Genomic DNA, 16,481 nt, shown 5'->3' on the forward strand with positions numbered 1-16,481 from the left:
CAAAACCACAACCAAGAAAAAAACAAAATTTTCTACTTGTCTTCTTATGGAATGAGTAATCATTCTTCAGTCTTCTGCTTTTAAAATTCACACCCAGGGCTGACACATAACTGTGAATTAAATAGACTGCTTTCCTCCAGCAGTTGAAGAGGTGATGGAGGCAGCTGGGAGAGCACTAGAGACTGAGGAAAGGAAACTATAGTCCTCAGAGATCAGTCTACACAGAGGAGTGTGGCTGTGGCCTGTCATCCTGGGCACACCTTGGACTCTTTTCCCGCTTCCTTTGAAGTGAGATGTGGCCATGTAACTGAGTTCCAGCCAGTGGAATATGACTATAAGTGACCTGTTCTATTTCCAGGTCTTGTCTAGGAAATCTTTCCACTTGATGATATTTATTCCTTTCCCTTTTGATTGGCTGAGGCCTAGTCGGCCATACTGGAAACAACATGCTGAAAATAACAGATCCTAAACTGGAGAGATGGCTGGATGGCATCACTGACTTGATGGACATGAGTTTGAGTGACCTCCAGAGTTGGTGATGGACAGGGAGGCCTGGAGTGCTGCGATTCATGGGGTCGCAAAAAGTCGGACACGACTGAGCGACTTAACTGAACTGAACTAAAACTGGAGAAGCCTGGGTCTCTGAATTTTGCTCAGACCATCCATGAACTAAGAACTTCCATTTTTGGACTTGAGTGGGAAATAAATCTTTACTGTAGTTGAGCTATTGCACACTTGTGTGTTTATTTGTTATAGCAGCTAATGGCCTCAAATCTAATCCTAAGAGAGAAATAGGGGTTCAAAACACACTGACTGCCCACATTTCCTATTTAACTCTCCTGTTTGTAGCCAGTTATTTCCTTCAAATCTCCTATAAGTTTATAGTTGAGGAGTGGAATTACAATTACATACCTTTAAATGCAGGGCTTAAATTAAACTCATGGAACATTCCATATACTATAATACTGACTTAGGCAAGAATTCAAAGATATAAACCTTTGAGAAACTGGCTTGAGAAACTGGCAGCATTACTGAGATGTTCAGTTTTCCCAATTTGATTTGCACTGCCAGCTAAATCTGTTTACTGAGTGCATGGTGGTATTTAGAGATCTAATTCAATGCTCTATTTGAAATTTTCTGATCATGCTTTTGTTTTTTTTTTTTTTTTGGACTCAAAATTTATTTTTGTCATGGTCAGAAGTTTTAATAAAAATTTCCAAATTTATATAAAGTCGTCACTAAGTTTCTTCTTATTGTGGCAGTCTAAGATTAGGACTATAATTCAGTTTAATTTTATGGTGTACTTTATTATTAAAAAGAAAAGTGAGCATAAGCCGCTAACCCAGGCCAGTAAAAAGAAAGAGGTGAGTGGCTTATTCATAGAAATAGTTCTATCCAAAATATATAATCAAATCATTTGCTGTTTCCCGAGCCACCCTCTTTCTAAATAACGTATCTGCGTATCTTGCTTTTGAATCATAGCCTTTCTCAAATATTATATCCTTACTAGTTCAGTATATGGCACCCCACTCCAGTACTCTTGCCTGGAAAATCCCATGGATGGAGGAGCCTGGTAGGCTGCAGTCCATGGGGTCGCTAAGAGTCGGAGACGACTGGGCGACTTCACTTTCACTTTTCACTTTCATGCATTGGAGGAGGAAATGGCAACCCACTCTAGTGTTCTTGCCTGGAGAATCCCAGGGATGGTGGGGCCTGGTGGGCTGCCGTCTCTGGGGTCGCACAGAGTAGGACACGAACTGAAGTGACTTAGCAGCAGCAGCAGCAGCAGCAGCAGCAGCAGTGCAGTATATATTTTTAAAAGTTTCCTTAGAAGTTTTTTTTTTTTCCATTTTTAATATATCCATTCCTTGTCTCTAGAGGCATACAGTGTAAAGCCTATATTTTCAAATTTCATATACACATGTCCTTCAGAAAAAAATAAAGTTTTTTCCAACATAGGGTAATCTTCTGCAATGACTCCATGTTAAATATATATTCTTTAAAGTACAAACTTAAAAAATGGTGTGGACTTTCTAACCCTGGACTGAGAGGAAAAATATAAGTAAATTAACATTCTATAAGGAAATAAAAATACTTGAAGATTTTTGTCTACAAATTTAGATACCAAGTGTAAAAATCTTCCAGTGTTTAAACTCTGGTTTAGTACCTGGTATACTATGATAATATATGAGCAGTGACAGGCTCCCCTTCCTCAAATATCTCCTCTAAATATATGATACAGAGTCTCTATGTCCTGCAATATTCCGAATAGTAGTAGTAGTAAGAAAAAAAATTTATAATAAAAATAAAGTTTTATTGAACACTATCGTGTCAGAGATTATGTAAAGCACTTTTTTTTAATGACTCTTTTAAGGTAATTCTCACAATGACTCTATGAAGAGGCAGATATTATTTTCTAATTTTCCAGTGAGGAAGTTGAAGCACAGATAAATTTAATGACTTGTTCAAGGTTACATTTAGTATGTTGAGAGAGCAAGGAACTGAACAATGTGGCAGTCTGGCTCCATAACCCATACTCAATATTCCTGGAAAAGCTAATATATTAAGCCCCTTTCATTAAGTGCAAACTGATTCACCATTTTTACTAATGATAGACATATTATGTGTTAAAATAATAATGCAAGAAATTAAAATAAGAAATTATTAGTACTTATCTTTATATTAATATATATATATACACTTATGGTTATTCTTATATAATTATAGCTAAACTTATAGTACTTATGAGAAAAGTAGTACTTACACTAATACATTAATGCTATATACTATATATAAAACTAAGTCATGGTTTAAATATTATAAAATTTTCAATTTATTATTACCTAAAAATATAGCCAAACCTTAAATATTGAGATATATATATATGTTATACATACACATAAACTATACTATATGCTAATACATTATACTAAAGAAACCATGACTCATATAAATAATAGTCAGTGTAAATACAATTAAATAAAATATAAAAACCATTACTTTGTCCTAATCTGGGGAAAGCTCAGATTTATGTGAAACATATGAAATACATTAGATAAAAATACATTTTAAAAATACATCTCTAAAAATGAACTTTTTTGGAGGGCCTTAGGTGATTTAATGTTCTTAAATATCTTCAAAGTGGTAAATATATAATATTTATAGTAATATTAAACTATAATGTCAAAGATACATATTTAATTTCTAGGACAGAAAGCTTCTTGAAGGCAAATCATTTAAAAAATCTCCAGCACTAGTCCAGCGTCTAGTATAGTTCAGATAAAGGAATAACTAACAATTAAAGAGTTGTATTAGTCAGGGTTCTCTAGAAAAACAAGACCAACAGAATACATACAGACATATAAGAGGAGATTTATTGTAGGAATCAGTTCATGCAGTTATGGAGAGACAGGAAGGCTGGTTGTATAACTGTTTGAGCCCAAAGGTCTGAGAACCAGGGGAGTTGATGGTGTTAGGTCCCAGAGTCATAAGGTCCAAGAACCAGGAGCTCTGACCTCCAAGGGTAGGAGAAATGGATGTCCCAGCTCCAGAAGAGAGAGAAATGCCTTACCGTTAGCTTTTTGTTCCATTCTGGCCCTCAACTGATTGGAAGATTCCCACCTGCACTGGTGAGGGTGGATCTCTTCTTAGTCTACTAATTCAAATGGTAACCTTTTCTGGAAATACCCACATAGCCACACCACCAAATAAGTTTTGCCTGGCATTCCCTTAGCCCAGTCAAGTTGACACATAAAATTAACCATCACAAGAGTGTTTTCAAGTGAAGGTCCATTTAGACCTGCTTCACATCAATGAATAATAAAAGTGATTCATCATCTAACAACTTTATTACCTATATTAATTCATTATGTCCCTATAAAAGTGAAACTTTTGATCTATAATATTTTTCACATTGTTAATCTGATTATCAGCCATTTTCTTTATAGCTCATAAAGTCAGCGATAGGTTAGTTCAAGTAAAAAAATCATGGTTCCTAAATTGGTAGTTTTGGAATTAACAAAATGGTATTGTATAGCTGAGCGTGGTAACTAGAAAGGCATATTTGAGAGCTGTGCTGACTAATACAGTGGCTATTCGCTACATGTGGCTATTTAAATTTAAAATAATTAAATTAAAAAATTAGTTGCACCAGTGGTAACTGCATCGAACAGTACAGATATTTCCATCATCACAGAAGGTTCTACCAGACATTGCTATTCTAGAGAAAGAATGTATAATCTGAGTCAATTATTGTGTTGTTGTTCAGTTGCTAAGTCGTGTCCAACTCTTGTCTTCTCAGTGTTTATCTAATGACTTAACTGGCATGAATCTGAAGTCTTGCTCTAGCTCTGGAGAAGGCACTAACCATGGCGAAAGTATACCTAACAGAAGCAAGAAAGAAATTAAAGGCAAGAAGCAGGATAACATATAAATTCTGCCATCAGCTTTTTTCAGATCAAGAAATTTGTATATAATACACCATAGTTATTTAGTCTTACAGCTTTTGTGAGCAAAAACGTCCTTGAAGGAGATACAATAGAACTATGGAGTATTATGTGACCTGTCAGTTGGGTGAACAACCTAAAATCAAATAGTACAAACAGAAAAAGGCATTAGAAACAACAAATATGAAAGGATATAGGTAAACTCTAAACCATTTAGTAGCAATGTCATCCAACTGCTGCAGAGGATGGAATTTTCCCTTGATGCTTCCACACTTAGAGGATGGAGATTCCTGCTGCTTTCTTCCTTTCAGCAATCAGCTTTTGAGGGGTCTCTTGATGTCTAGGTTTCCCAGTACAACTACCAGCTCTTCTCTAGGTACTACCCTTGTACTCTGAACTTTTCAACCTAGGATTCCGTTCTCAAACTGAGTCTAACAAAATGACTAATTACATCCAAGGCAATGACACAGTATCCGCTATTTAAATGATCCAGAAAAGTTCCTATTTCCATTACAAACAAATTCATTCCTAACCTCTTGCTGACCTAGTTATGGTAGGTTCATTGTAATTAGATCTCTTAACAGTTACCATCTTTTCTTTTTCAAGCTGCATTTTAACCTGTCTCTTTTTCAAACAAAATGTAATAAATATTAGATTTAAAATATTCACAAAGACAAGCAAAAAGAAAAAGGTGTTTGCACATGAGTGTGGACATAATTCACTGCAGTGTTTAATCTTTATCTTTTTAAAACAAACTCTAGCTTTGGGAGGAATACTGCAGGAAATAGAAAAAGGAAACAATGTCTCACATGCTTCTAAATGCAGCTGAGATATTTTAAATAAAATATTTAGCCATTTAACCAAAACTTTCACTTTTCATCACCAAGCAATTCTGACAATATGAATTGTCCATTTATTGCATTGTGCAACATGCATCAATTTCATTTTGAGAATAATCAATGGAGAATATACTCAAGAGTATTTTGGCAAGTCTTATTTTGGTGGCTTATTTTGAACCAAGAAAAAAACAATTGAAAATTCTAACTTTTACTTTACCTTCTTAGGCTGCTGTTTACAGTCACTTGCTGGTCATACACCTGGCATAAGACATGTGAAGCCACACTGAGCATACCTCAAAGAAGAACTTTGAGCCTCCTGGAATTAATTTCTGATACATATTTTCTTTAATAGAAGGAGATATTTAATATTTTCTAGTGGTACTGTGGTGTTGAGCTTGGGAGGATGATAATTTTTCCAGAAAGTCAGTAAGTTATACATTTGATTCAGAGTTAGTATATATTTCAATATTTTTACTAACATGGAGGGATGGATGAGATAATAAAATGACTGGTTAGTGTGTAGCAGAAGTTCACATTTGAACTATGCTTATTGCCAGAGTTCAGATCTTTTCTGGAACATGTCTATAGGTTGTTTGAAGTCTCTTTGAATGAAGAAAGTAGAAATCTCCTTGGAAAGATCCGTAAAAAAACACAGAAATGTAGGTATGACAAAATTATCCCTATAACAAAATATTCACTAGTAGAGTTTCAGTTGTGAATACAACCATGCTGGTCTGGCTCCAATTTAATTCCTGGGGGGAATGGGGCACAAGTTCTCTGTACCTCCAGTTAGCATTTTTTAAAAATAATAAAAGTCTTCTCAAGGTTGTTGCTCCTCATTTAAGGTCCAAAGAATCAGTGTTATACACTGTCAAAGGTGCAGACCGACACTTATATGCAGATCATCTTCCAGTTCCTTCTTTTTCACACTAGGTGACAATCTTCAATCAAGTCAGACAACATTCAAAGCCCTTAATCTGTTATGGAGATTATGACAGACATAGTCTCTTCCATGAGAACAGTTATGGTCTCTCAGAGAAGACAGACCTCAAAAACAAGGACAACAGTAATTATATAATCACAAGAAGGTGAGAATACAATGAAAGGGGATCTAATCTAACAGGAGGCTGATAAGGAAATCCTTAGAGTGAGATTTAAGTCGATAGCTACAAAATGAGTCCAGTTAATCAGGTCAGTGGAATATGGAGAAAACATTACAAAGAAGAGCACATGCAAAGACTGGTAGCAAGAATGAATCTACTGTGGTTAAGAACAGAAAGAAGCTAGCATAGCTGCTGTAAACAGATTGAAGAGGAGGACAGAGGGAGATGAGGCTGCAGAGGCAGACAAGGACAAAATAACAGAGGGCTCTGTCCGCCATAAAAAGGGTTTTCATTCAATTCTAAGAGTAACGGGAAGTCATAAGAGGGTTTTGAGTAGGAAGTGACATGATTAGGTTTGCTTTATTACAAGCCCACTTTGACTGTTTGTTGCTGAATGGATCACAAGGTAGCCAGAATGGCCATGTGGAGCTTACTGCGATAACCAAGCCAAGAGACATTCGTGACTCTAGGTTAGAGTGGTAGCTCTCAAAGTGTTGTTCATGGAACCCTAGGAGGCTCAGAGATGCTTTTTTGAGGTCTGCAAGGCAAAAATTATTTTCATAACAAAACTAAGATGTTATTGACCCTTTAAATTGGCTTGATATTTGTGATGATGGTACAAAAGCTATAGTGGGTAAACTTCTGGAAATTTAGCTCTAATTAAGACTTAGAGTCACTGAATTCTTTATCTTAACATATTCTTTAAACTGCAAGTTTTATTTAAGAATTTCCTTGATGAAGCAGAAACATCACTGATTTTATTAAATCTCATCCTCAGGGACACATATTTTTAATATTATGTGACAAAATCGTGAAACATATTGCAAAGGGAGCTTAAAGTTACTGCCAGCTTCCCATAGCAGATGCTGTTTTTCTCTTTGTGGTAGCAGAGGTCAGTTGCTCAGTTTACCAGAGGGCTAAAGACAGCATGTGAGATTAGATGCTCTAAAAGAAGAGATATAAAGACAATGCAGGCATATATAAATGTATCTATGGGCATTTATGAGTCACTCTGCAAAGCTATTTAACCTCCCGGTTTTGCCTGTTATGTAGTCACAGATAGGCTCTCAGGGTGACCCCAGAAAGGCATTGTTGAGTATTAACAATGATGTACTAGAGTGGGCTCATCACAGATCAGGAAAATGGATTGTGTTTGTCTTTTCCCAACTCCACATTCAATGATGTCAGGTTGGTAGACCGAGATCAGACATGATGGTGTTCTTTATGTGCATGCTAAGTTGCTTCAGTCGTGTCTGACTCTTTGTGACCCATGGACTGTAGCCCATCATGCTCCTCTGTCCATGGATTCTCCAGGCAAGAATACTGGAGTGGGTTCCCCTCTCCAGGAGATCCCTTCTCCAGGGGATCTTCCTAACCCAGGGATCAGACCCATGTCTCTTATGTCTCCGGCACTGTCAGGCAGGTTCTTTACTACTGGGAAGCCAGGTGTTATTTACCACCACATTAATGAACAAACAAATGGGGCCTCTTTTATTTTAAAACCCTGGAGAGCCAGTTGTTAAACATTTACCAGCATACCTCTGGTCCAGCCAGGTCTCTAAATTCTTTCTCCCTCTCATGTTCCCAAGACATATAACTCATCAGCTCTCTCCATCAATCCCCATTCATTTAATAATCTTTGTTTTAAAAGAGAATAGGAGATAACAGTTGGCATTGTTAAATGGAAACATTTGGTATACGTGTTCAACAAATATTTGTTGAATGCTGATAACTGAATAAAATGTGGGTCAAAAAAGGCTAAGAATATATATCTTAATTGTTATTGATGTAATATATTGTCTTCCATAGCACATATTTTGAATATAGCACTTGTATCATATTAGAGTTATTTGTTTAAAAACAAATGCCAAAAATCTAGCTATTGAGACTAGTGATAAAGACCCTGTGTTCTTTATTTCCAATTTACTTTTATGAAAATATATTTAGAGAAGACACTAAAATCTTAATTTCTTTTCTTAATGATATATGACTTGTATAGTCCTAGTGTTAATATCCATTTAGAGAAAAAATAGGGACTTGAGCCTTTGAGAAAGCCTCTGTTCATCATGCTTTATGACGCTCTGCAAAGCCAGCCTTCTCTAGTCAAGAGCCGACACAAACAAAAAATGAGCTCACTAATAATCAATCCCCAGTCATTCTAGGATTAATAGGTAGTTTGTGGCATAGTTTGTTATCTCCATCTTTGCTTTTCTTTATTCTCTTTTTGGCTTCCTGCCACTGAGTTTTCGCATTATTCATTAGAATCCACGCCAGCCAGCAAATGATTGGGGAAATAAAGGGCTCTGAAATGCAAATTTTTCTGTTTACTCTTCGTCAGCAGTGCTTCAGAAAGTGTTACTGCAGGAGGAGGTGGTCAAAACAATTAAATGAAACTGGTTTGTGTCTATAGGCTTCAAATACTTTATTTAACATAAAGATGCATCTGCTTAACTTTATACATTAAAGATCAGCTGGAAACACTAAAGCTATTAGTAAGTTGTTCAACTCTCTAAGATTCTTACAAAGTATCAAAAATCTTAAAAATTAGATAATGACCCTTCTTCCTCCAAAAACGCCTTCATGTCTCACAATTTTAAAAAGTATTTCCACAGCAGGTACTTTGTCATGATGAGTGCATTTGAGCATGTTCCCTGGAAGATAAACAAGATGTTGGGCTTCAGTTATAGCAGAGCTCTCCAAAAGAAATAAAGTGACTAGTTAATCCTCAGAGTACTGGAATTTGCTGGACTGTCAGCCAAATGAATATTTAGGAAACTGCCATGTGTTTCTGTGTATAAATGCTCATATCTTGACACTCTGGTTTGAGGAAAGAGCAGAAGGAAGACAAATATGGGGCCACTCACCTCAATACAGAAGGTGTTAAGGATGGATGAGAAATAGTTCCTATGCATGAATACATGTGGGTGTATATGTGGGCGTTGTGGCAGGTGTAGGTGAAGCAAAGAGGGGGACAGATAACTACTGATTAACATCACTGTCAGTGCTGACACTCGGGACTAAGCAGCCAAAGTTCTAAGAGGCTTTTCCTGGTTATCTTCAAGGCTGCCATGATGAAGACCTCTGGCCTGGGTGAGGTTTCTGGCAGTGTGACTGCGAAGAGTTCTTTTTAAACTGACGATGATGCCATTTCTCTAGTTTGAAGATGAAGCTAAGCTTTATTACAGCTCAGTTGTTCTTGTTTGCCTCTCCTCTGAGTGTGTGTGTTTTTCAGCAAGGTCTCTCAGGATACTGGAACATACCTAGTCACATACAAATAAACACACAGTTACCATTAAATTTCCCGTGCAGCATCTAAGTGTGCAAAAACATATTGTTCTAGGTACAGAAATCTATCTCCCCCAGTCCTCTCATGAATCCAGCCTTGATTATCAGACTTAAACTGAATCAACATCACTGTGTCCCCCAGTCTCTTCCTTCTATAGCAGCCATTCCAGGGCTACACTGGGACTAGGGAGAAAAAAAAAAAAAAAACACAACAAAAAACCCCTCTCTGCTTGCACTAGTTTCGAGGGCATAGAAAAACAGGAGCTGAAAGAAGCAAACCAAGACACCACTGATGCCATTATGAAGAGACTTAAAAATGCTGTATGATTCCCAGGAGAACTGTTCCCTGACCTGGTCAGGTCAACTTTTGGGGGTGATATGTGATTTCTCTCCTTGAACTAATTAATAGTGAAGATCAACCTTCTACTGTAAAGTAGGGATCAGGAGAAGAGGAGAAGAAATGAGTTTTCTACATTGGTATTAGTTGCAGACATTTTAATTTCACTTTTTAATTTATATTCTTGTCTCTGAATAAAATGCTATTTCAAATATTTAATTCAAGGCACACATTGATAACAAAATGCGATAAAGTACAGCTTTTGACTTTTTATTTAGGCTCCTAGATATTATTTTTTATTCCTGAAATTTCCCTTGAGTCCTTGGCATAATTCTGTTCCTTTGCCTGCTCTTTAGTTTCTTTTCTTACCAACAGTTTTAGAGTCTGATTTTAGGAATCAATTTTACATTGAGTCAGTGGAGGTATGCATTTTGGAAACTTATCTTTGAGCTGCTGTCTTACTTTTCCTGCATCAACCAGCATCCTCTAATAGACTTCCTTCCCTTAACCTCATGAGACACAAAAATATCTCAGAACATTTTCCAGAACAATGTTTGTATTAGAGATCAAAACTAACATTAGGCAGAAACATCCTCTGTGAAAACAAAAGGGGGGACAATTAAGTACAGTTTTCAGTCAAAAAAGACCCTATATATATAATTAAAATAAAAATTCAGAATCCTGCAAATGGCTTTGCTGGAATTATATAATCACAAAGGTAAAAAGGAAAGCAACAACAAAAAAATCATATTGGATTGCAGTATTGGTTTTTACCTCCTAAAAAGGCTAGGATAAGACTATTAATACTAAAGGGCTCACCTCAAATGTCAACAAATTAGAAATAATTCATGCTCAATTAACAAATAATTTTTGGTGTCTATCATGTCAAAGTGCTAGGCCTAAAGCTTTTATGAAATACTTTTCTTTTCTTATTGATCAGGATGAAGGATTTAAGCTTCAACCTCTTCAAAATGACCTAAAAGTAATCTTATTTGGAATTTTGTATATATTTAATAATCATTCTCATTTCTATAATGACTTATAAATGTTAATTATAGAAACTGATTGCTAAATATTTGGTTTGAATAATATTCCAAATCAATAAGAAATCAGCAACTGCATCACTATTTCTACTGTTTCATAACCACACAGTTAGGACTAACAAGACTAGAACACACACCTTTAAGAAAGGCCCAGCTTCTGTGCCTAAGGACCAGCTGACCCATGAGGGCATACGGTTCACACTACAACTCCACACCCAGTAATCCCAGGACTTTCCATTCCAGTTGGATCTGTTTGTTGCCCCCTTGGATCAGCCTCTTGTTACCAGCTAGACTGTGGTTCTATTATACATATTTGGTTTCCCCAACTATAACTCCTTTGTAATTCTTAAGAACAATGACTATTTGCACCATTTATTTCTTTTCTGGATTTTAGCTCCTTCTTTGTTAAATTCCTAACCGAGCTTTAACATGTCAGGCTCTAGTCCCTAAGTTTTGCTGTGTCTGGTCAGTACCCTTATTGAACCCATTTAAGTTATAATGTATTAATAGTTATATATTCAAAAGTAAATTTAATAGGATTGATAGTAGTCATGGTATATGCATTTTTATATTTAAATGAAAAACCATTTTTCTGAACTATTTGTTCAAAGCCTGTATTTATTTCTTCTGGTTAAATGCTCTATTTCCTTATCAGTAAAATACTAATAAAAGATGTTTGAGATATAAGTTCAGGTTTAGTTTTTTTTTCTACGTTTTGAACACCACCCCCCCCCAAATTTTTCTGTAACTATTTGTGATGAAATGATAAATGATAATATATGTAAAGGCACTTCAGAGTGTTCTACAGGTGCTTATGATTATATTATCATTACACACACCTAAGTTTCAGATAAGCCAGTATCTCAGCTTATCACTAAATCTAATTGAGTTGGATTTCTGTAGAAGGTAGCTTTTTCACTGCATGAAGTTTCATTTATGAATATATCATTTAGGAAAGAATTTTATAAGTACCCTATATGAATAGCATCAAAACGAGTTATAAGAATGAACGTCACTTTCAAATATGCTTACCTTGCTTTTCAGTTTTGTTAATGTGCTGACAAATCCTGATTAAATACTGAAGATGTGGATGAGGAGTTTTGTGTTTTCATAATTCCCTTCCCCATTCCTCATATAAAAAACAATTTCTTTTCAAACAATATTGTATCTTGGTGAGAACACAAGGTCAACCAACTAAAGCAGTCATATGACAATTACCTTGAAAAACAGCATGTAATTTACTTAGCAAAAGGGATCTGAATTTTTCTACATTTAAAAAATTTAGGTAAATGTGAGTTTGGGTGCTACTGCTAAGTCACTTCAGTCGTGTCTGACTCTGTGCGACCCCATAGACGGCAGCCCACCAGGCTCCGCCGTCCCTGGGATTCTCCAGGCAGATTCATACTATTCCACAGAGCGAAATTTGTATGCTTTTCAAAATATGGGTCAACTGAATTCACTAAACATTTTAAAAATTATATAACTTCCTGTCTTGCTTAAGATATAAGGATCCTGTCAGTGTCTACAGAATTTAATTTATAACCCAAGTGGGAATGTATTCAATAAATTTATTTTTTGTTCTAAATAGTATACTCTTGAAAAAATAGCTCTCACTGGAAGAAAATTGTTCATAACTATGTAGTTTTTAAACATAAGCGAACAAACATACGGAAATCAAAGTCACATCAGAGAAGCATGACCCAAAATAATTTGCTAGAGGGAAGTTCATGTATACTCAGAACTCATGGAACTCTAGCCCTGGCTGAAGACTTTGTAAATAAATCTTGTACAGCATAGTGGACTGGAGGTTAGAGGCTATTTAGTAAAAATAAGCAAAAACAGAGCTTGTATTTGACATACCCTATTACAGAAGACTTTCCCCGAAGGTTCTCAAGTATTGGAATTCATAATAGAAAGCCAAATATGTCCTTGGGAGTCTAATGGATGTCATCAATTATTTGACATTTTTAAACATGTATACTGTGACGATGAGCTATGAATTATTTGAAAAATTCTTATGATGTTAATTCTTGGGATTTGTGTGCAATTTTAATTTCCAAATTTGGGATATCATGGAGCCTTATTAAGGGAAAAGATAACTGCCTACTCTGTGCCAAATAGAGTATAAGGTTTTTCATTTATAACTCTCAGTTTCTTGTAACAGCCAACAAGGTAGGCATTCTACCCACAACTTACAGATGAAGACTCTGAGATTCAAACTGTAAGAACCAACTTAGTGGGGAGTTCTCAAACTTTAGTTATTCATTTATTTATTTATCTTAAGCAAATAAACTCATGCTTCATTCATTGAGAGAGATATGTGTATCTATGACAGACTGAAAAGGAAATGCTGTGATTCCCAAATCTGTGGAAATTCCAGGAATGACTGAGTATGTGATGGGTCATTGATCCAAGAGATCCCTTTCAAGAATGGGATGATGAAGCAGGAATTTAGAATCTGTAAAAGAAAATCTGGGAAAGAGTAGAACACAGACTTTGCATTTGGAAGAAGATACTGTGTATGTATATGTATATATATATACACATTTTGAATCTTAAGGTGCTAAGAAACACCATTTTCCTTCTGTATTCTGTATTCTTTATCCATCTCCTTTGCCCAGTAGTTACTCAACACGTACAAGCCAACCCATCACCAGCTACCATATATTAATACATACAGGTTCAGAAGACATAAAATAGTTCTAGGAACAACATTCTCCAGTATCTGGATTTCTGTGGAGGACAACCAGGGAGCCAGGGCAGGGGTTAAATTCAACTTAGTTTGAATAACTTAATTGAAGTTATAAAGTATAATCTTTCTCAGAAGGTCATCTGTTATGCCCCTCTCTGATTGTTCCTGTCTCCTTCTTCAGGGTTAACTTGAAAAATATGACCCCTCACTTTCACTTTTGGAAACTTGTCCCCCCTAACCCCTGCCCATTTGAGACAAAGATGAGTAGTGCTTATATTAAATCTCTTATTTCGGTTTAAGACTTGACTTATTTGAAGCTCTGACTCTTTTCTTTTGACTCCCTAGCCCAGGCAATCCTTTAACAACCTATGACCCAGTAGAAAAAGGATGTCAGAGCTGGGGCTGGGGAAGTGTAATCTGTAGACAGAGTGATTTTTATAAGCTTGGACGTGGCCTAGTATGAGTCATATCAGTGTCCATCAGGTTCAGTATTTTATTACCAATAGAAAATCTCAAGAGTATGCCATCAAATTTAAAATGTAGGTACATTCCAGCTTCTTTTAGTAACATACAATCATAGAGGTTTAGGGCTAAAAATGACTTCTGTTTTTCTATTCAGTCTAAAGTCCTCGACTACATTAAAAAGCAAAAATAATAACTCTGACACATGACAAGTAACGTATGAGGCTTTTTATATACATGTTCTCTATCCATATACTTTACATTGTCTCAACATATTATAATCATCAGGGTAGAAATCATTATCCTCTATATAAGAATCTGACATTCAAAGGATTTAGGGTGATATTAAGATTTTTAATAGTGAGGGCAGCATACATTTAAAGAAATTACTCCATTTGTACCACGGAAAAAATTTCAGGGTACAGAAGTAAACTTGAGGAACATCAGCTGGGGTTTATTGCATTAGTCTCATGAAGTCAAGTTTGGATTAGAGATGGTGGGATGGAGAAAAAGAGACAACAGAATCAATAGAAATTCAGAGTATAGAACTAATGAGACTTGATGACAGATTTGTCATGGGAGGTGAGAGAAAGGAGAAGGAAGAGCCAGATTTGGTGCCTTGTTTTCAGCTTGAGCAACTGGCTGGACAGTGGAGACACCAGGAAAGATGAAAGGCAAGATTTGGGAAGTGCAGGTAAAGCAGGGAGCAGAGAAGGGATGCAGGAGGCCAGAAGATCAGGAACTGACGACATGATTCAGGGAACCTTTTTTTTTTTTTTTTTTAATAAATTTTTCCATTTCTATAATTTATTATTTCTTAATTGTAGTTGATTTACACTGTTTTGGGTATATAGCAAAGTGATTCAAATATACATATAGACTTTTTTCAGATTCTGTTTCATTATAGGTTATAACAAGATATTGAATATAGTTCCCTGAGCCATACCGTAGGCATTTGTTTATCTCTTTTATATATAGTAGCATCTGTTTATCCCAAATCCTAATTTATCCATGCCTGGCTTTCCCTTTTGGTAATCATAAGTTTGTTTCCTATGTCTGTGAGTCTACTTCTGTTTTGTAAATAAGGTCATTTGTATTATTTTTTAAAAAACTTTTTCAAACAGTTTTTAAGACTGGAGATCTGAGAATACATTTTCTACCCAATGTCCTCTCAATCTTTTCCCCTGCCCTTATCCGTAGGTCAATCCCAAAGGCACTTGGCCCTTGGGTTTAAAATGCAGATGTTAACTGCATTTTCTGGGTAACTGCAGAGATTCATCAACTTACATGATCTAATACCTTGTGATCCCCTTGGACTTAGCTAGATTTTAGGTAACCTGAGAGAAAGGATACTGTTGTAGAAGAATTACTGGTGTAATGGGGATCTCACCTCAACCTAAACTGGGATTTGGAATTTTGGTATGTGTCTGACGAAAAGTTGCAGCTGAGAGTTCAAAGAGGCTGTTTTTGGTGCAGTAGTTCACAGAGAAGGAAAGTGTCTTTAGAGAGGAAGGTGTCTGAAGAGAGAAATGGAGAGGGATGTGAGTGGACAGAAGGCTGTTTCTTCTATTAAAAGGTTGTACGGAGTTAGTCGGAGCCCTGATGGAGACATGGGCTGCAAGATGGACCTGTTCCCACGGGTACTGAGGCACCTACGATGTGGCTTAGGGGCCACAGTGATGAAGCAGGAGGGAGCAGAGAGAATAACATCATTTTCTCTCAGCACTAAATATTCTGCTCCATTCTCTTTCTTGCATGGGTTCTAAGAAGTCGGCTGTGATTCTTTTATTTATTTCTCTATAAATAAGGTGCTCCCCCCAGCTTTTTTCAGGATTTTTTCTTCATCTATGGTTTTTCTTAACTTGCCAATGTATAGCATTTTTGTTTTTGGTATTTGTCCTGTTTTTCTCTGAGCTTCCTAAATCTGTCTTGGCACATTTACATTAACCTGGGCAAGTGTCTAGTCATTATTATTCCAAATATGTCTTCTGTTCCTTTCTTTCCTCTCCTTCCCATAGTGCATACATTACACTTTTTGTAGTTGCCCTAAGTCCTTGGATACTCTGTTCTGTTTTGTTCAGTCTTCCTTTTCTTGGTTTTGTTTTTTGAGGATTGCTCATCTGTTCTTGCATGCTGTATACTTTATTCATTACAGCCCTTAGCACATTACTCATCGGTGTTTTACATTCCTGGTCTGATAATGCCCATGTCCCTGCCATATTTGGTTTTGATACTTGTCCTATCTCTTCAAACTGTGGGGTTTTTTGCCACTTGC

The 16,481-nt window shown here is 36.2% G+C and overlaps 1 long non-coding RNA gene across 3 annotated transcripts in view; it reads right to left on the reverse strand.

Moving 5' to 3' along the window:
- Positions 1-8,784: 8,784 nt before the first annotated feature.
- Positions 8,785-16,481, reverse strand: part of LOC147371229 (uncharacterized) — a 30,534-nt gene continuing 22,837 nt past the window's right edge. For all 3 annotated transcript variants that reach the window (XR_015166010.1, XR_015166011.1, XR_015166012.1), the window contains exons 2-3: positions 9,252-9,647; positions 8,785-9,038 (exon numbers count right to left, since the gene is read on the reverse strand). This is a non-coding gene — a long non-coding RNA (uncharacterized LOC147371229). The remainder of the gene's footprint in view (positions 9,039-9,251; positions 9,648-16,481) is intronic.

The sequence above is a fragment of the Bos grunniens genome, chromosome 6, assembly GCF_055505025.1.
Source record: "Bos grunniens cultivar Pamir isolate PY7600 chromosome 6, Bosgru_T2T1.0, whole genome shotgun sequence".
Lineage (NCBI taxonomy): Eukaryota > Metazoa > Chordata > Mammalia > Artiodactyla > Bovidae > Bos > Bos grunniens.